The sequence below is a fragment of the Parasteatoda tepidariorum genome, chromosome 1, assembly GCF_982258835.1.
Source record: "Parasteatoda tepidariorum strain Cologne lab strain chromosome 1, Ptep-v5.0, whole genome shotgun sequence".
NCBI classification, from domain to species: domain Eukaryota; kingdom Metazoa; phylum Arthropoda; class Arachnida; order Araneae; family Theridiidae; genus Parasteatoda; species Parasteatoda tepidariorum.
In genome coordinates, this window is record NC_141755.1 from 89,991,503 (window position 1) to 90,014,133 (window position 22,631).

Below are 22,631 nucleotides of genomic sequence, written 5' to 3' on the forward strand. Positions count from 1 at the left end.
TTGACGAAATAAGTTCCTGAATAACTAATGTATTATATAATGTCACTATTATAGTGTAATTGAGTTATTACCTTATACGTTGGTGAATAATCAATTTATGGTGAAAACATACTTAAGATTTAAGTACAGAAAAGCAAGCGTAAATGGATTTTGGAAGAAAAAAAATTAAAAAAATATAATAAGATTGACATAGTGTGATGAAGAAAAGTTTTTTAATTTTTTTTTATTTAATTTAAATAGTTTTGTTTTGAGGCCTTACTTTAGAAAAACCTTAGTTTTGTAAAATAAACGCAAATTTTATTTTTACATTTAAAATATTATAATAAAATAATTAAAAAAATCAACAAATAAATAATTAGCAAAATTTAAAAAAAAAATAAACAACCTATAGAAAAATTATGCATTTTCTTTCTTTTTTACTTAACTCGAATCAGCTAGAAAGCGTCACCTCCTGACTTCGCGATCTAATTTTTTTTACATAAAAATAAATATTTTTCAAAAATAATTTGAAGAAGTTAATTTTTTTATGAAATATATAATTACTATACTTGTATGTACAGTGCGTTAAGAAAACGGACCACCCTGAAAAACTTTTGATCTAATGACCGCATCTTCACGTTCTAGGACTCAAACTTAATGGTTCAAGGGGGGTAACCTCAAATATTCTAATTAATTAGTGCAGACGATATCTTAAGTTACGAAATTATGAACAAAAACGAACTTTCTCTAAATACACATAACTATTTTTCGACAGATTTGGATTGCTGATCGCTAAAATATAGGGATAGCCGCAATCTGGGAAATATGGTCCCCATAGTTCGGTCAAGAGAATGATCCAAAATTTGGACCCCATAATGTTAATTTCACTTTTTGCGAATCGAGATATGGCGTTCTCGACATATGGTGAACTCGAGAGATAAATAAGTTTTCTTGCAATGGAGAAATAATTATTATTTAAGTAAAAAAGTAAAACATTTTCAAATGAAAATTACTTAAAATTGCATTATTTTTGGAAATTGTAATTTGGAAGAAAAAAAACTGGCTTTAAACTCAAGAATAAAAATGTCCCTTTCATCTCGATTGAATTTCAAAACTGCAGTTTCATCGAACTTCAACATTTCTTTCAGCTACAGAGCGGTCCGTGTGGTATTTTGTATTACAAATTTAAAGTTTATTTTTGAACTATTTTTAGTGTTAATTTTTATTATTATTACATATTGTTCTTCGTGCATTTTTTTACACAAAGTTTTTAGAATAATTTCAAATTTCTATATCTTTCAATTTTTGTATATCGAGAGAAAAAAAAACTAGTTGAACACCCGAAATAGTGATGGCATGCTTTGAATTTTTCAATAAAGCTAAAAAGTTGAAAATTGTTGGAAAAAAAACGTTGAAATATTGTTGAAAAAAAGGATAATAATTGTTGAAAAAAAGAGATGAAAAGGTTTGGGAAAAAATTGAAAATTGTTGGGAAAAAATGGTTGGAAATTGTTGACAAAAAGGGTGAAAATTGTTGAAAAAAGGGCAAAAATTATTTAAAAAAAGGTAAAAATTGTTGGGAAAAAATGATTAAAATAGTTGGGAAAAAAATTTAAAATTGTTGAAGAAAAAGGTTGGAAATTGTTGAAACTTGTGGAGGCAAAGAGCACTGATACAAATCTATGTTATCTTAAATCTGTTTTTTTTTAAACCTTTATATATATAACAATATACTGAGCATCACGATATAGTCTAGAGGCTGATATGTTTGCTTCGGAGGCGGCTTCTCTGATTCGAATCCTAATATAACCTATGAATCACACTCATTAGATACTTCTTTTTATTTTTCTACCCTAAAGTTCATGATTTAATTTTGCTATCACGTATCGCATTATTGCATTTTAATAATAATAGATTTATAATGATAATTTAATTTCCTTCGATTATCTTCCTAATTATCGATGATCTTAGTCGCTGTCCGTGTATATCTGGTTGCGGTTGCTAACTTAGTTTATGTTAGCTTTGTTGAGTTATGATACATCAAAGATCAGGACGATATCCTAACACATAAGGAATGATCTTAGTCGATGATTATAATTATAATAATTATGAATGATCTTAGCGTGATCTTAGAAAGTTTAAATAAACCATACTCCTTAAAGGATTTTTTTTAAATTAACGATTAATCAATAAAACACTATTGTCACGTTTTCTAAATCAACTATTGTAATGAGTCCTATAAAAATATGTAATTAACTAACTTTATATGAAAATACGCATGGATATAAAAATTTGCATTTCCGTACTTAAATATTCTTCTTTCTTTCTCTGCTATACAATGCGATATTCTTTACTAAGAAAAAGCGTTAATATAACATTTATGAAAACTTAAACAAGAATACGCCAAATGTATAATTAACTATATGCTGAGGAAAAAAACTTAAATAAACAAACTTGGTTTATTAGTGGATAGAATAATTACATATCAATCACAGTCTAAAGTTGGGACAAATAGTTGTAATATTTTTTGTGCAAAGAATACCTGAAATATTGTGAAAAATTAATGACTCATGTTCACAGTAAGTATTAAATATTTAACTAAATAGCTGGTTGTTTTAATTTGGTTTCTTAGTAAATACGCATTCGTGACTTCACACTTTTCCTAAAAATAGAAAATTACTCCAAAACGAAAATTTTAATTACTTTCTTTTAAGTTATAGAGAATAGAGTAATTTAGATCTCTAGTGGTCTGAAAAAAACAGAAGACTTTGAGTGTAAGTTTGGCTTTCATTTATCTTCCGCTAAGTGGTAAATGCTTTCATTACGAAGTAAGCTAGTTATTTTTTTCCGAGGTTGCTCGTGAAAATTTAAATGTTATTTATAAATTTAAACATATATCATATATACACAGTCAAATTGGAACGTTTTCAAAAACAAAACCGTAGGCCTTAACACGAAATATCGCAATTATATCTCAAAAAGTTAAAACGTTAATGGAACAAAGAAAAAGATGCCGTACTCAAGACATTTCATTTATATTTAAGAAAAGTTTTTTTAAAACGTAATGTAACAGGCAAATAAAATTTCAAGACGCTTCATAATCGTTTTTGTTTACTTCAAGAAAGCACTTTTTTTAGTACAAATTATTGAGACCCTCTACTTATGTTTCCAAAATGACTGTTTGAAAATAAAATGGTAACAATAATATTTCACAGTATCTTATAACCATTCTAATATTTTTTGACAGTAAATATTTATTTGATACTTAATACTGTTACTGCAAAAAAGAAACATTTTGACAAAATGATAGCTTTACTCAACACAGTTGATTTATATTTGAGAAAAGTTTCTTTAAAACGTAATGTAAGAGAAAAAGAAAATTTCAAGACGTGCCAGAATCGTTTTTGTTTACTTCAAGAAAGCACTTTTCTTAGTACAAATTATTGAGACCCTCTGATTATGCTTGTTTTACTCAACACATTCCATCTATATTTGAGAAAGGTTTCTTTAAAACGTTGTGTAACAGACAAAGAAATTTTCAAGACGTCTTTTTGCAAAAAAAAAAAACTAACAATATTAGTTTAGATTATTTTAAAATCATTCTGATGGTCTGTGATGATAAATATTTGTTTGATAATTTCCGCATTTTATGTATACTGAAAGAAATATATTTAAACACGTAACTTAAAATGGGTTAATAACATAATTGTTTATGAAAAACCCAAAAAGGTCAAAGAAAACTTGACTTAAATGGAATTTATTGAATTTGATAAAATCTTCAATAAAAAGAATACATTAATAAATTGCCCTCTTCTTAAAATAACTAATAATTATTTAAAAAATAATATTACTAATTAATTATCATGTTTTGATATTCATTTATTGAAAAAGTTCTAAAAATTTCATTACGAATTGTGAATTATTTTTTCTTTACTCATGGCAATATTTGAAAGTTTTCGAATTAAAACGAGGACTTTGGGGAGTAATAAATTTTTTTCAGTTGCATAAATTTTCTGCTGTAAGAATTGTGTTTGTTATTTTTTTTAACTTAATCATTTTTAGATAAAAAGTCTATTTTTTCCCCACTAGCCTGCATTTATGATCAATCTAATGCTTTTGAGTCAATTTCAATGTATTTAGTGCATCCCATAGCTTTAAATTTGACCTTATAAACTTATAAAATATGTCTGTTTTTTCTTTTTCTTTTTGCTTCCAGCACAAGTTACGGAAACTTAAATTCAACTTTTTAACAATCGCTTCAGGGAAAAGAATATTTCAATCGATTTGGAAAATAATAAAATATATTTGATATTTTTGACATTTTTACATATTTTGTGTACCAGAGACAATTTTAGTACATTTAGCGCAACATTCAGTTTTATGATTTGGCAAGATAAGCTTTTGAAATGTTTCTGAACACTTTTACTGTTTCCAAGATAAGTTTTAGTTACCTAAATTAAACTTAAGTATCCCTACAGAAAATAAAACACTTTAATTTTTTAAATAAATAAAAATATTTATTCGATTTTTTTATATTTAGCGTTCTTGAATCAATCTTAGTGCATTTAGTGCAATATTTAGCTCTATGACCTGGTGATATAAACTTTTAAAATATATTAAATATGTCGTTCCTGAGATTTTTTTTACATGTTTCCGGATTTTCTAATGTTTCCTTCAGACAAATAAAAACGAGTTTTTAAAAATTACTACACAAAATAAAGCATTTCAGCGGTGATAAAAGTAAATGAAAATAATTGCAGAACTATTATTATTCCTTTTTATAGTAAATAATGTATCAGAGAAAAATATATTAAGAACATTAGAAATATCAAGAATACATTACGAACAAAAAGAGAACTGGAGTAAATAAACAATTGAGTCGATATAAATTCGTAAAAAGCTCATGTTTACGTACAATAACTCATTTCATTCTATATTCATCCAATCTATTTATAGAAGGTAAACATGCCATGCTTGAAAGGCTTTTCATTATCAGAAAGACAGTTTAGCTGATGAGAAAAAAAAATCATGACAGCTAATAAAATTTCTAGGGATTAATGTCACTTAAATATCACATATATAAATGTTCGCTTGAATTAACTCCTTAATCCAAAAATAAATGCTATTCATCAAACTAGTTATTTGAAGTATAATCTTGATTATATTTAATTAGTATCACTTCTTCTATTCTTTGTTGGGAAAAAAACTCTTTTTTGACGTCTCTGTATTAAAAAAATTTTATTAAAAAAATGAGGCAAATTTTGTATAAACTTTTTAAAATTTGATATATGGGTTTTTTAGGAAATAGTGCCAATCGTCTACGAAAATGGGTAGTTTATTTGAAGGAATAAAAAGATACAGGAATTTCATTCAAGACAATTAGTTTAATTTTTGATCGATTATTTACAGTAGAACATCGATAATCTGATGTTCAATCATACAGCACTTTGGTTATCCGTCGTCCCTTATGCAGCGTGTTTAAGTGCATTCGGTCACCAACTTTCACCTTTACTACATATCATGTCATCCAAATACTATACTATTGTTGCTACAACAGTTATAAAATAAATAAAAAAACAGACTTAAAAATATCCGTCGATTATCTGACACGTTTGAATTTCAGGCAAATCGGATAATCGGTTATCTAGTATATAAACTGGTGTCGTATAATCGAGGTAATCCTGAATTTATTGAATTTTTAATATTTATCTAAAATATGTAAACCTAATAACCTTATTACTAAAATAGGTGAGCCTAATAATCTTATAACGTATTAATAGATAAACCTTATAACTAAATTACAAAATTTATAAATATGCATAAATCACCAATTAAAATTATGATTTAAATATGTATTTCTCTGAAATAGGTGAACCTAATAACCTAACTAAATTAAGTGAGCCTAATAATCTTATAACTTATTAATAGGTGAGCCTAATAATCTCATAACTTATTAATAGGTGAGCCTAATAATCTTATAACTTATTTATAGGTGAGTCTAATAATCGTATAACTTATTAATAGGTGAACCTTATAACTAAAGTATAAAAATTATAAATATGTATGAATCACCAATTAAAATTACGATTTAAATATGTATTTCTATGAGTTGTTTTTGTTGTTGTAGTATTGTTTAGCTACTGGTTTGCACACCGGCATAATATCCGCATGAATTTAATTATTTTTTTAGTAAAAATAGGTAGTTAAAATGTAATTAAATTTTTAGTAAATTTCTGACATCAAGTATTCATTCCAAAATATAGACTCAAACTTCAATACTTCAATATATTGTCAGCGTTCTAACAACTACTTGCTCAAGTATCCGGCAGATTTGGGAGTAAAACTAGATCAGCGTGCCACGAGAATTTCATAATTAAATTTATTTTAAAGTTACAAAAAAGAATCAAGACCGAAGCTCTCAAACATTAATTTATCTTTTGATACACTCCTCTTCTAGCTGTAAATATATCTGTCATTAATAAACTCATGATTTGATAAAAATAATTGATTTTCCGCATTAAAAAAAACTCAGCAAGGCTACAGTCTTAAAATTCATTCCCTCTATTCTGAAAATAATTTTCAAATATTTATCTTAATCCAACTCCCTATGCTCAAAAGTTAAGCCGATTTGAAGAAACTTCATATTCTCGAAAGAAAAAGGAAATCAGCCAATATCGAAATCTGCTTCATTCACATAACAAATGATTGGATTACTGGAGCACAAGGAATTTGATGAAAAGGAAATTTAATTAAAAAATCATAAAACTTCTGCTGCTTATACGCGCAATCAAAAGTTATTTGAAGACTTTAATATGTTAAGAGTAATATGTGATAAAAATGTATTCTAAAATAAAATATAATTTTAAAGGTGAAATAATATATTTAGATTTAAGTGAAAAATAAGAGAATGTCCAAAATTAATTCTGGTCAGAAAAATAATTTAGGTTCAAATATAAAAAAAAAAAAACTTCATTGGATTTTAAAATAAACAATATATAGGTTCGTGTATTGGAGATGCTTTGATGTTATATACGCTCTCTTTTTGTGATAATTTTCAATAAGTGTTTAGCATAAATTTAATAGAAGTTGACCAATATGGTGCTCAATTTCGTTATCAAAGCGTAGGCGATCGTGTACTTGTTGGTACAAACAGTATAAACCTCATGCTTCAAGAAAATAGTAACGAAAAATGTTTGCAAATTTCATTAAAGAAAAAAAAATATAGCAATAAATCGCATGATTTTGGGAGACTTATTCTGACCAACATAAGTCAATTTTACACGAAATATAGAAGTGGTACAATTAAGCTAAAAAGCAATCAAATGCGTTGTTCTTTCGCGTTGTTATTTTAAACAATTTTCAGCTAAAGCTGTTTTTTATAACCTGTGTGTAACAGCTGGCCCAATTCTCAATTTACTAATATCAGTACTCAACTACGTAGCCTTCTACTTTTGAACCTAACCCAGAAGACAAGGGAACTCCCGGATCAAGCATTGGAACAAACTCGTTTATTCTTGGAGACTTTTTGATAGAAGTCACCCAGTATTTGCGTTAGAAAAAGAGGAAAAACTCTCATGGCCAACTCGACAGCAAGGGAATACTAACTCGTGATATTTTACGTCAGAAACGTTGTCAGTGTGAGCCGAGAACAGAATTCGTATCAACCAACTACCTATAGGATTCGAATCTATGGCACATTTTTGGAAGTGAACGCTCTATCCCCTGAGCCACTGCGACTGTAAATTATTAGCTATCTTCTGCTTCCTGCTTTTGTTCGTTCTGTTCCTCCGTTACCAATTTATAGTCCGAGTTGTGCAAAATTCAGGTATCGAGTATATTTTGATATATCCCTTCGAGACAGATTTTTTTTTTCATTTTACGGTTTGACTGCATAATTATAGCTATTAAATTCAAATTCAAATTTTTCAAACTATTAAATTCAAATTCAAATTTAAAAAACTAATGAGGTTCACATTTCACTGTTCTCAACAGAGAATGAAAGCATTAGTTTATGTAAAAGTAGTGGTGCACTGAAAGTATATAAAAGAAACAATCATTTTAAATTGCCTAGTTTCTTTTTTAATTTCTTTTAAATCTAAAATTGGCTGTAAACTAAAGTTTAGAATGATATCACTTTGACGTGAAGTTGGTTAGTTTGTGGTCTGATGCGATCTGATATTAAAGGAATATCCTCTTTCACGAATTCTTTTAAACTTATTTATACTCCCAATAAACATATGCACAGCTAAAAATCAGAGAAAAAGATAAGAGAAAAGTAGCGGAATACATTAAAGTATTTGTGCACTGAAGGTATGGAAGATAACGATGACTTTACATTCATTGTCTAGTTTGTTTTTACAGTTTTGAAAATCAAAAATAAGCTATAAACTAAGATTTTAATAATGACGTATTAGATTAGAAGGTGGTTAGTTTATAGTCGATGCCGTTTAGTATTAGTAACGACCTCTCTCACTAATTCGTTAAAGCTTACTTGCCCACCCAATCGCATATATTGTTAGTTTTATTATGTTGTTTTTCGAAGGTCTTATCGTTATATTAAATAAACCTTTTAGCAAATATGTTATTTTTATTCTTGTGCGCTTGTAGCAATTTTTTCTCGTCAGTTGGGACCAATCTTGCTCATCTATCTCTAGACAACGTCTTCTATATACTTCTTATAATACTTAAACAAAAAAAGGTAATCTGTTTATACGAAGACGCAGGGTTTTATATAAGGGAATACATATGAATAAACATCTCAGATTTCTTTCACAATATTAATAACTGTATTTTTATAAATGGCAACAATTTTCAAAAACGGACAAACTTTTAAAATGTAATTTTTCAATATTTTACAGTCCCGTAGTAGACTTATCGTTAAGACACGGTTCCCAGCAGATCACCGAAGTCATACATCACTGGCTGCGGTCAGTATGCGGGTGCGTGACTACTTGGATCATTCTGAATAGGACCGAGGGTGTGCGGTATTGGTTCTCTTTAAACTGTTCTACCGTAACGTGCTCCACTTCGAGCGCAGGTTGTTTGGCTACCGAAGTGGGGGTGCCCTCCCCTTTGCAGAGGATCAGAATTATGATGGCATATCTTCGGATCATCCTTAGGGATGTTTCCCAGACCGTCGCCAACAGCCTATTGTGCAGCTCTAGTGCGACGAAAATGAACTACAGCAGCAACAACAACAATATTTTGCAAGTTACTTTATAAGTTACTTTAGCGGTTTATTAATTACTTCAGTTTATAAGTTACTAAACTCAAATTCCAAATAAGTTAGTTCAGTTTATAAGTTACTTCAACAGTTAAATGAATGTTAATAAACATCTCAATCTGTGAATAAATATCTCAAATTCTTTCACAATATAAGTGAATGTAACAATTTATAAATGTACAAGTAGCAACAATCTTCTAAGGCTGATAAACTTTTAAAATCTAATTTTCCAATATTGTATAAGTTACTTCAAGAGTTTATAAGTTATTAAACTTAAATTCCAAATAAGTTAGTTCAGTCTATAAGTTACTTCAACAGTTAAGTAAAGGACTATGAATAATTATCCCAAATTCTTTCACAATATTAGTAAATGTATTTTTATAAGTAGCAACAATTTTCTAAAATAGATAAACCCTCAAAATCTAAATTTTTACTATTTCAAAAGTTACTTCAACACTGCTTTGTTTGTGTCATAACAATAAGCAAATATGGAGAAGTATTAATTTACTTTGATGATTTTCATCTAATTGGAAATTTTTCACCAAATTATTATTTTAAAGAAGTTTAATTTGTTTTCTTTAATGTTCAAAATATTTATCCGTTTTGAAAACAATTGTAATAATTTTACTATATTACCACAACTCTTTGTGGCAATATAGTAAAATTATTATGTTAATTTAATGTTTTATACATTATATTAAGTTTTTCGAGTGCCAGTCACACTTTATTTTTTAATTTTGCTTGGATAAAAAAAAATGGGAAAAACACCCTTAAATGAGAAATCCCTCTCGAAAGTTTCAAACAATGTCTGTATTTCTTTCCCTTTTGCATTGATTGGATCAATATTGTTTTTTTCCAACAGGGAATGAGCCTTAAGTTAAAATATTACACCCGTTTAATAAACAAAATTGGGTCTATCACTCCTGCTTCTCATCAATTCCTAATATCCGGAACAGCTTTCCAATCGGAATTCCTCCTGGATTGCTTCACGACCCTTCGTTGGCTCATCAGATGTAGTATAGAAAACTATTCCTGTTGGAGCAATATGGTCGTACATAGACCAAACCTGTCAGGCATTTTGACAGTACTTGGGCAGCTAACGTATATATTCTAAGATATTGAAAAAAGTTATATAAATAACGGTTAAAATCGTTGAACAAATATCGACATTTCTCTTTTATTTAAAAAAATTTTGAAAGCATCAAGTAAAAGAGCATAGCATTTTTCGATATCTTTTTTAGATTAAAAAAGCGTAATGCTGACATCACCGTTGTTTCATGCGTTTGACTAAACGTTACATTTTGTTTCACTGCGCAAAAAGCATATGATTGAAATTACTAAACTGTTATCACTTAAACTTGAAATTACTAAGGTGTGCTGAAAAGTGTATATGTATCACTGAAGAATGAAAAAGTTTAACAATGAATAATTTGTTTAAGAATTTTAAATGTTAATATTGTTGGGAAAATAAACTATACGAGCCGCTATACAAGTTGCACAATTGCAGCTGCAGAGTTGAAACTTGTCATGCTGAAAGAACCCTATTTATTTATGAACTAAACTCAGAATGTTTTTTTTTCTTAAATTCTGATTTGTTCAAAAGTTATTGCTATTTTAAGAGCAACTTTTTTAAGATTTTTTCCCCTTTTTTTGCTTAACGTTTCATTTTGCTTTGCAGCTTAAAATCTATGAAATTTAGAAAATTTAAATTAGGAAGGTGTATAGAAAAATGCAAATAGAGTATGACAGAATAAAGAAATTTCAGATTTGACAATTAGTACAAGAGTTATTAACTGTTAAAATTTTAGTAAAAGAAAACCATGTTGGCTGCTCTTTTGTCCACTGACACACAACTGAAAAGTTGAAATTTGACTTGTTCATAGGGCCGTTTTGTATTATATTTATTACGAGATTGCTGCGTTTTTCGAAATTCTTATTTGTTCATAAATTATTGCAAATTTAAGTTTTTTCTCACATCTTATGTCAGCTGCTTTGTTTTAAATATTGAATGTTTATCCATTGTTGTTCAAAAAATACCTGTCCCTCTCGACATTTTTATTTCTTTGGTTTATAAGCTCTCACTCGCGTATATGTTAATCAAAAATGTAAGAGAGAGATTGAGAGATCACATGATGCCAGGTATAAATCTTAGTATTCATAGTGAAATTTTTAATACTAAAAAAACGGAACAAATAGCATTAAAAAACCGTTGTCTATTAGAATTGTTTTAAATTTTTACCATGAGTAAAATTACTTCGCGTTTATTCTTCTTTATTGAGTCCCAAAATCTGTTTTCCTTAGGTTTTTTTCTTCAAGTACAAATGATTATTTTTCAAATCTGGGCAATCATTTATTTCATTACGATTAACACAGAAAAAAAATTTTCCTACATAAAGTTAGAATAGTTGTATATTTTGAAGCAAAAATATTCAGTATTTGGGAGAGGGGATATTTACGTTTAAGAATTTATGAATAAGAACCAATTACTGGGTTTGGTCGACTGAGCGAGTAGGGGGTGCAGCCTCCTAGATAAATTTTAGATACTATCATGCTAATGTTTTCCCTCCTACAACTTACTCATGATAAATATTGCATACCAAAGACACAATATGTTGAACAAATATTTAACACTTTATGTTTAACAAATACCTTTAGTTTTGTTTGCAAATCAAAAACATGGAAATAGACAATATGACACAATGATTAGTTTTAACGCGCTTTTGTTTGCTTTCCGTATGCGTCCGTTCATTGCAGAAAATTTCAACTTTAAAATAAGTAAGGGTAATAACGTTTCTTAAAATTTGTTAGTACTTGAATATCCAATATATAATCGGATATTTGAAGACAAACATAAACAAATGTTCGAAAATAATCTGAAATTTAATCCGTATAAATGGCGGTGCTTTAATATTATTCAAGATTACAAAGGAAATTTTTCGATAATAAATTAAAAAATATTTCCTCGATTAAAAACAATTAAACATTTAGTCAAATTGAATTCGATGAAAAGTAATATCAAAATTGTCATGCCTTTATTTTTTCTTTGTTTTCGAGAAAAAGACGCACTTAAAACTGTTTTGTGTATTATATTTTAATGAAAATGGAAAATTCTTACATAGGGATTATTAGCGAAATAAATGTGTTATTTTAAGTACAAGATAGTTGAATCTCATCAGATGTATTAAAGAGGATATTTCTGCATTATTAAAGAAAATGCTGGAAGATAAAGATCTAATAAATGAAAAGACTTTTCCTCAAATTATTCATTGTTCAAGGCCAGATTTATTCCACTTATTCCTCTTTTAGAAATTTTCTGAAATAATCTACAGTTCAAGAGCAACTTCCTCAAATTATTCCCTACTTAAAAATTTCCGCCATGTAATAAATTTACAAAATTTCAGGTGTAAAAGAATTTTTTTTTTTGGTTGGGATAGCCTGGTTTGTAAGGCGTTGAACCCATGTCAAAAAGGTCGTGAGTTCGATCCCCGAAAGCCGAAGACTCCCCGTGTAGTAAATTATTACTGGCCAACGTTAAATCTGCCTGGTTACAAAGTCTTCTATGTTCCCTGAAATTATATATCAAGGACGTCTGAATTGGAGATTAACAGTTCACTGGTTCATGTCAAAATTTGTGGATAATTGAATGGATGTGTGAAAGGATCGGCCCTATTAACGGGCTATGAAGTGTGAGTGATTGAAGTCGTATTCTTCGTCATAGATGGAGCCACTTAAAAGCAAGAGACGCACCCTCTGCCTTAAATTCGCTTGGTTTCGCTAAGCAGGCCTGCTGCCATTGGCAACTGGCATTAGAAACAACAACATAAAATTTTTTATCAAATAATCCATTGTTCAGGAAATTTGTTCCCGAATAATCCAATGTTCAGGGAAAATGTTCTCAAATAATCCACTGTTCAGGAAAAGTTTTCCCAAATAATCATAAAATAGATGAGTTAGATAAAAAAACTCTTTCATTTCTTCCTTCGATATTAGATTGTAATCATTACTTCTAAAACATTCTATTTACCTAAAAAGATTAATGCTTTAGAATGTTCGCTTTTGACCATGAGATTTCTGGTCAGTTTAAAATTTTATTTTTCTCAAGATTTATTACACCAATTTTAAAAATATTTTCGTCTCCTCAACACTCTTGTTTTTAAAGTATACATTTCTTTTTTCTCTTAATTTTATATTTTGAACTTTTATTTACATTTAAAATCTAGATTTTGACAAAAAAAAATTCTTATATTTCAAAATTAATGACTAATTTAAAATTTCTAAAATATGGGATAAAAATTCGAAAAAAGTAGATGTTGGAAACAAAATGAAGTCATTGGAAATTGATTGTATAGTTTCACATTAAACCTCCAAGTTGATCAATTTATACATCGGCTTGACAGAAACACCCGGCTCTTAAACTAAATTGCTCCTCAAATCCTCCAAAGGTTCCTTTAACAACATTTTTCCATCAAATAACATAAAAAACTGACTTTGTTGTGCAAACAATGGCACTTTCAAAATAATTCGAAATGGCACTTCCTTATGGGCATGACCGTAAAGAAATGAAATCAAAGAAATGAAGAAATATAGTTTTACAGTCAAATATTTTGATTGACGGGTTATTTTAAAAAATTATTTTTTGCAAAATAATAGAACACATTTTAAAAAGGAAAAATGAGTAAAATATATTGTCTAAACATGAATTATATAACCAATAATGTTTCATACTAGATTTGTGGTGTAGTTCATATTTGACTTCTTATACAACGTTATGAAAAATAATTTCGAAATACTTTTTTTCAGTAAAAATTTCATCAAATTTTAAAGTAAAAATAAAAACGTCCTAGAACTTTCACTACATTTAATAATCCTGATACTGCAATATAAAGAAAACATATAAACGTAGACTCTTATTGCAATGTATGTTTGTTGACTTCTTGATCGGAAAGAATATTAAAGTACAAAAGTTGCGAGGTAAAAATCAAATCATGAACATCCGTCGAGAGTTTAATTGTTTTTAGATTTAAAATTTTTGTTTCTCTTCTAATTCTGAGCATGTTACAATATTTCAGAGAAAAAATAATTTTTTTTTTAAATCTGCGACATATTAGTATTACTGATTTATTTTATATTTGTTTATATTTTTTCTCTGATATTTGAAAATATATAAACATAGAGAATACCTTCCATGAAGATAAAACCAACATTTCAAATAAAAACGAATTAATAACGTTTTAACTCTTTAACGCCGATGGGACACCGGTGTTCCTATTACACATATGCTTTTCTGATTCTTTAATTACAAGTAAAATATATTTTGCTATTTTTTACTTATAAAAAACAGTATAACAGTTACTGAAAAAATCTGTTAGATAATTTAATTTATATCTATACTAAAATATAAAATCCGAAAAAAAGTAGTTAGAAATTCTTTTCTTTCATTCCTATTCATAAGTATATCGATAACTTATTTTGTAAATTGAAGTAATTTCAATTGTGATGAATTTTTTTCTCTTCGATCTAAATAACTGCAAATAAGTGTAAGTTCGAAATAGTATTGTTTGGAAGTGACCCGTGTTTGAAAAATTTTACCCTTATAGCAGAAAAAGATGCCGACGTGTTTCATGCTTTACTTTATAACCATAATAATTTTATTAAAATGCTAAATATAATATTTTTCACTGATTTTGACCAAAAGGAATTTACAATAATGAAAAAAGTATGAAAAATATTTTTAATAAAAATTCTGCGTTAAAGGGTTAAGAGCGTACTAAATTTAGACATTAAAGCATATATTTTCAAACTTTTAAAACATTCATAATTACATATCACATTTTTTATACAAAAAAATGTACCTTGCTATTATTGCAATTTTTACACTGTCATTTGTACAATATTTAAAAAAAACTTACTAAAGATAAATACCTTTCAGTTAGACAGTTATGAACATTTAACCAAATTAAATTACCATATATATACCATATTGCATATTTCTATGCTTACTATTTCCATGGTTTATTGAATATTTCCTTCTTGTTGTCTTATTTCTGTTGTAGAAAATGAGCAAGTAGGATAATAAATTTTATCCTTTTTATCTTTTTAATTTAATGTTCGCTTTAAACCCCCAGTAGTTATGATTATACCATTTTAGTACTTTAATTTCATTATTTTTAACACCAATATTACAAAATTTATATTAATAATATGCTATTATTACTGCTCAATCTGAAGCACACTATTTGAAAATTCTATGTATATTGCTCGAAATTATACCAAAATTGCACATATTATTATTTAAATAAAAAATTACTTTGTCCTTTAAATTACTTACTTTGAATGATCATCTTCAATCATCTCATTAAATAAATGGAGATTTGAAGTAATTGGAATAAAACATTTAATATTATATCAAAATGTAAAAACTAATTTTTAAATAATCTCTTTAATTAATATAATTAAGTTTTAATTTAAAAAAAACATAAGCATTTTGAATCTCAAAATTTCACTTGGAGTGTTCCAATATGTTTTGGAGCAAATTAAAGTGCGACCATCTGGACTGATGGAATAAAGAGAAATGGAACCCTGTTGATAGTTCCATCTCTTTCAAACTCCTTCACTCTTCCGTGTTTCATTTTCCATTCATCCTAATCCTACATTACGCACCGACAGGTGGCATTGCCATCGCTTCTTTCTCCAATCGCTAAGAGCTGCGCTTCAATCCAAGCGCTGTGATGATTGTGCATTTCACGAAAATATTTCAAGTAATAAATCATACTGTAGTAGTACTCGACATTTGAGATGCAAAAAATATGTACTTATTTTTAAAAGTAATTGAGAAATGGAGGCGAAATATTAATGTACACATAGATTAAAATTTGATTTACAATTCAAGATAAATTTAAATAAACCAAACACGAAATGTTATTTCTCTACTGATAGTTTTAAATTCTAGAAGCACAACTAGGGTTTTAATAAGTGTGTGGGTTAAATTTCTAATTCAATATCAAACCAACTATGAAATTTCTCCTCATATTTACGACCAGGATTTTCAGCGTGTTATTTTTATAGCATTTATAATTTTTGATTATTTAATATTTACAACTTTTGATTGATTTTAAAAACTTCTCATATTTACAACCAGGATTTTCAGCGTGTTATTTTTATATCATTTATAATTTTTGATTCTTTAACACTTACAACTTTTGACTGATTTTAAAAACTTCTTTGTATGATATACAGCCACTTTAATAATAAAAAAAAGATAAAAGGTATTTATTTATTACGAAAACTTTAAAATTTGTCAATTCTATTCAAGATGAACTAAAAATAAATCGAATAATATTATAAATCAAATAATATTATTCGAATAATACTATTATAAATCGAATAATAGTACTGATTACTACCATTTTTTAAAAAAAATAGCAATTCTATTCTATAGGTCATATGGATCATATTTTTTATCAATGTGTATTTTATTACCTAGTTTTAATTCAGAGCAAAGCATGAAAACTCATGCAAAAGTAAAAAATGTTTGTTCTTATTCAAAATATCAATCCTAATATTTCAGTCGATTAGTTAGTTTTATCACGATCCTGATATTCAGTCTATCCTATTATTCAGTCAGTTCAATATTTCAGTCCTAAAGCTAATTCTATGTAGGGAAAAGACCATTAGACAATGCCAACCTTCAACTTCAACCTCAAGATCGAATCAAGTTAGCATGTTTTATATACTAGTGAAATTATGTTTAATAATCGTAGTAATAGTTACACCACAACTCCAATCCTAATTCTTACTACACGCCAATCACTGCCGGAATATAATGAATAATTATTATGATTAAAAAAATTCATAGAAATAAATTCACGTTTTAAAAAAAATTCATACTAAAAATATCAATTAGTATAGCAAAATTTTCCAATAATAATAGAATATGTAATTCATAATAGTTTATAAAAAAAGAGGGTTTCTTTCCTTGAATAAAATTACTTTGTAGAAAATAATGATTATTATACATTTTATTGACTAATTTTAAGGTTATGAGAGTATTTCAAATCCTGTTTTCTAATCAAATTATTGTCAAAAAGAACCCTCAGTCAACAAAGGCGTATCAAAATCTTTTCGGGGTTTCTTCTCCGTGTAACGTCAAAGAAAAAACGTTTTTTCTTAAATTTATCTCGGAAGGCTAATTTGTGTCTTGCTGATGATGATACACGTTAAAAGCGATGAACTAGATCATCTATTTTTCTGGAATTTGAAAACGATAATAAATTACAAAACAATGGGTGATCTAGTTGCGCCTTCGTTATTTTTGTATTTTTTAAGTGATCCAGTTACGCTACCGATGTTTTTCAATTTTGATTTGTTCTTGAGTATGATTTTTATTTTTTGGTAGAACTGTTATGTTTAAGATTATTAAAAAGTTGTTAAGTTTTTACCGTTAGTATTGGTAGTTTTTTCAAACAGAGTTGTGTTTTAATTATATTGTAGTTCGTGCTTTAATATTTTCAGTTGTGTTTTTAATCAATTCTAGTTCGTGTTTTAACAATATCAATTTTAAAAAATTTGTTTTGTCTTCGAAATCATGGGCAAAATTACAAAATGTAGTAAGAAATATCGTAAATGACGCAAAGAAAGAAAAAATAATTTCAATTGATAAGTAATAAACCTTAATATAACTGCATAGTTTTAGATTACTTTTATTATATTCTTTTTGTTCAATAAAATCTGAAAAAATATGAAATTCGTCAAAAATTGAAAAAGTTACATACGATTTATAGGTTAAAGTTTCGTTGATACTGGACTACATGCATGGAAAGAATTCTTTGACGTGTACCACTCAACACTCAGACATGTACCACTCAACTCTTCCACGAAGTCGAGTTTGTCTTCATATTTTTTAAAGCTTCCTTATATTCTGAGTTGAGTTCAAAATTGCAAAGTTATGAGATTGAACGCTAACTTAAATGTGTGAATCAAATCAAAACCAGTATTTAAATAGAATAATTTCTGTGTGCATTTATGCATAATGTAGTCTTTTCAAACAATGATTTTTGTGAAAATAGGAATTTAAAAATTAATGCTATAAAACATAACACAACAAGGATACTTTAATATAGAGCCCCTGATTTAGACAGGCCGACTTATCATCTATTTTTGGAGCAAAGAGTTAACATAAGCACAATACTAACATAACATTAACTTGCGAACTTGTTTGCTCCAATATTGCTTGATAGGTCAGCTCTGATAGTATAGGAGCCTTACTTTAATAGATACACTAATAAAAAGAAACTCAACGTAATTAAAATTACGCGCTACATTAATGCATTGTTTTTTTGTTATTGATTAAATGGTTGCTCTTACAAACAATACTTTTTATTTATAATGATCTTATTTTGTAATAATTTTTTTGTGCAATGAAAGATTTTAAAAGTGCAACTTAACAAAAATTACGAGCTACATAAATACATTTTTTTTTTGTACAGATTGTTCTTTCAAACAATCTTATTTATTTATATTATTCTCATTTTTGAATAATCTTTTTGTGCAATGAAAAGCTAAAAAAAAGTGCAACGTAATTAAAATTAAGCGCTATCTAAATGCATTGTTTTTTGTTTAGATTGTTATTGTTTAAAAGAACAATCTTTTAATCAATATTATTTATTTACTGTTCTTATTTTGAAATAATTTTGTGCGATTGTAACTATTATAGAGTTATCAAAAAGGGAGCAAATTATCTAAAATTCATTTAATCCGCTTAATGCAATGCAATAATTTCAAAAGTAGCGAATTATTTTGATTATTTTTTAAAAATTTGGTTGTGCGATTAAGATAGCTTTTAATTAAAAAAAAGCATATACGGTTTAATTATCAAATTTAAATTAATTGAAAGTTAAGACACTTGTTAGCACTAGATGGTAGCACAAGTTCTGTATGCTGTTTTAAACAAGAAAGATCCCATATATTTCTTCTTTGTATCTTTAATTATTTATACAGATAAATGATATTTTTTTTAAAAAGGTTTTCTGGAAATTAGTTAAATTAAAAATAATGGTTCATAATTTTCCAAATTTGGATATTTCTTATTAAAAAAAGTACATATCTTCACTTCGATTGATAACTCGAACAGAAATATATTCTCTTTTCCTCGAAGAAACAGAAAACTCGCAGAAAAGATTTTGAAATTGATTCTTTATTTAGAACTAAAAAAAACACATATCCATGATTAAGGGTCACGGGGGTTGTCAATCCCTCCTCCTCCCCCAAAAAATTAATCGACAGTACATATTTTTTAAATATTTTCATACGTCTTCATAAAACTCTTGTTTTGTTAATGATAGTGTTTTGTTAATGATAGTTTTTTATCTGACTACTTAATTTAGATCAAGTCTATTTTTTTATTTTATTTTTTTTCCAATTTGAGTTTATAAATAGATAAACAAGAAATGTTGGAGAAATTTCCATATAGTGACATGTTGCTCCAACTGCAATCCCAAAGGTGCTAAATGAATTTTAAACTTAAATTTAATTTTTCAAACAATTTTTTTCTTTAAAAAAAAATTGAGGTATTTTTGGAAGTGGTTATGAGTTACACCTTCGAGTTGATGATGTTTTTAGTTTCTCGCAGACCACTAACCGGAACTTAGGCTGCAGATCAGGCTGCGGAAATCCTTTTTTTTAAATTGATTTATTTATTTTTTTCATTTATATATTTTTTCATTTATTTTAAATGCTTGCTTTGTTTCTGTTCAAAAGGAAAATAAGTAAATAAAAATAAAAGAAAGTTAGATTTAATTGAGGCCGGCTAACCAAACAGTTAATTTCACACAAAAAAACTTGCACTGCAACTTTTAATAAATTTAATTTAAAATCTCTAAATGTATGATTATAATTAAAAAATGCTAAAAAAATAGTGCATGAAATTTTCTTAAAAATGCACTTTTAGATGAATTTAATTGATAAATAAGATATTGAAATTTTAATTTCCATTAAATTTTATAAAGAAGAAGTACGAAATGCACTTAGTATACAAAATTTGCGAATCCCTCCTTGTATATTCTAGACTTAGAAACCAAATTCTTTAAATTGTGTGAAATAATCTGTAATTCTAAGAATATTTTTAAATAATGTAATTAAAAGACTTTCTTTACTTTCAGGATTTAACTCCATCGATAACTATTAAATCCTTCATTTATAAACCGTGTATTCTTGGCTATATTTTACAATTTTTATTTTTAGCCTATAAACTCCATCATTATCTGTTACATGCTTCTTCTATACCGGTTGCAAATAGAATAAATTTCAGGAAGCGTAACACATAAATCTTAAAAATATAACTAATGATTATTAATATTAGTTTCATTTAAAAAAAAAATTATAAATGGTTTTCGTTCTAATTGTGAACGAGAATATGGCTTAATCACAATTGAGACGCGAAAATACACCGGTGAAGTTAAGGGAATTTGGAGATTTGGTTGATTATCACTAAAACTACAGAACCAATTTTAATGAAATTTGATACGTGCTACATTGATACAATATGAAACAGATTACCATTCAACAATTGTAATATACACGCATGATCACGCGTAATACTCGTTTGAGTCGGAAGGTATGAAACAGCGGTTGCAGAATAAACAAAAAAAAAATGGGTCAATAGGGGGTATGGTCCCCTCTTACAGATATACAGGTCCTTGCAGCGTGATGTCATACTTGAAATAAGGCAGTTTATCATTTCCTGTGGCAATTGGCCTGAACTGTCCTGTGGCAATTTCATACCTTCCGACCAACGAGTGTTACGCACGATCATGCGTGCGTATTACAATTGTTGAATGGTTATTTGTTTTGTATTGTATCAATGCATGTACGTATCAAATTTCATTAAAGTTAATTCAGAAGTTCTAGAGATAATCGACCAAGTCTGCAAATTCTCCTAATTCCTTACACCAGTGTAGTTTCGAGTATTAGAAAAATAGAACTTGGTATATCTTATAAAATTTCAGTTCTAAATTCAATTCAGAGCCAAAAAATAGGCTTAATTTTCTTCGATAAAGCGTAAGAGGATACCTGTCCATTAGAATTCTTTTTTGTCATCAATTTAAATAGGAGAGGCGTACGTAGTTTTCCAGTCCGTAAAACCCAAATGTGGTACAATTTACCCCAGAATGTCCTGAGAAAAGTTTGCACCAATACTTTACAGAGGAATTTCCTAGTCTTTGAGTTGGGCTTAAAAATCACAAGTATGTGGAATTAGCGTAAAAGAAACGTGTTTATTTGCTCTCGAAAGTAAATGAAGAATCTTTGCACGCTAAGGAAATTGATTTTGTTCGTAAACGAAAATATAAATTTATAGCTGCGACAACTTTGTTGCTTAATTTTAGACGTTTCTTAACACAAGAAAGAAAGGAAATTAGTATATACCTATATTGCCTAAAAGACTGGTAAGACTGGTAGTCAAAATGAATGGATTGTGAATGTGCAAATAAATGTGTTTAAAAATAATTTTTAACAATTTTTATATTATTTACAGTTATATAACAAGTTATTAGTAAATATTAACAATAAAAAAATTTATATGTTGTACAAAAAGTCACAAAATTCTAAGAAATTGTGTCATTATATACATCATTGTTTTTCTAATTGAAATTAAAAGCAGTCAAAATGACTTCCTTAGGCAATCTAGTGTTAAACTTATCTATCTTATTTAATATTTTAAATTTTTCTATTTTATTTAACATCTTAAACTTATCTAGCTTATTAAATCTAAGACTTATTTCACTTATCATAGCTAAGACACTTCGACGTTTTATATGTTAAACTTTTTTTTTATTTACTACATCTAAGATAAATACATCGTTTAGATTTATATTGCTTTTTGAAACTAATATTTGTCTTTTTTATTCGCGTCTTAAACAGCAATGGAAAATCTTTCTGCACTTTTAATTTGTCTGCAAAAATCTGTATAATGTATCTGTATCTAGTTTTTTACAGCTAAAATTGATCCACCCACATCAGTGTAGTGGGTTAAGAGTTTCATCTTATCACACCTTGAACAGGGACACAATTCCCCTTTCTGGAATTTGGATATATATATATATATTTATACATCGAAAAGTAGAGAAAACATGGAAAAATTACAGAACAATGAAAAAAAGGGGAAAGAAGAAAAATAATAAGAAACCGGAAAAAAAATTATAAAAATCCGGAAAATGTAAGATATAATCATCTCATCAGCTCACACGCTTATATCCGCAAAAAGGAGTGCTTTCTAATATTGCATCAATATATCCAAAGCAAAATATATCAATCAGGGTGCGTAGACAAACTATTCATCAAAAAATAAGCACTTTTTCGGAACTTTTCAAGCACTGAAAAATTATTTTTAAGCGCTTTAAAAAAATATTATAATTAGGTAGGGTTGGAAAGTTTT

The 22,631-nt window shown here is 27.7% G+C and overlaps 1 protein-coding gene across 1 annotated transcript in view; it reads right to left on the minus strand.

Moving 5' to 3' along the window:
* LOC122269728 (G protein-coupled receptor dmsr-1) overlaps positions 1 to 15,668 on the minus strand; it is a 113,233-nt gene extending 97,565 nt beyond the window's left edge. The window contains exon 1 of the mRNA XM_087168737.1: positions 15,531 to 15,668. The gene's annotated coding sequence lies outside the window, so the exon portion shown is untranslated. The remainder of the gene's footprint in view (positions 1 to 15,530) is intronic.
* Positions 15,669 to 22,631: the final 6,963 nt, after the last annotated feature.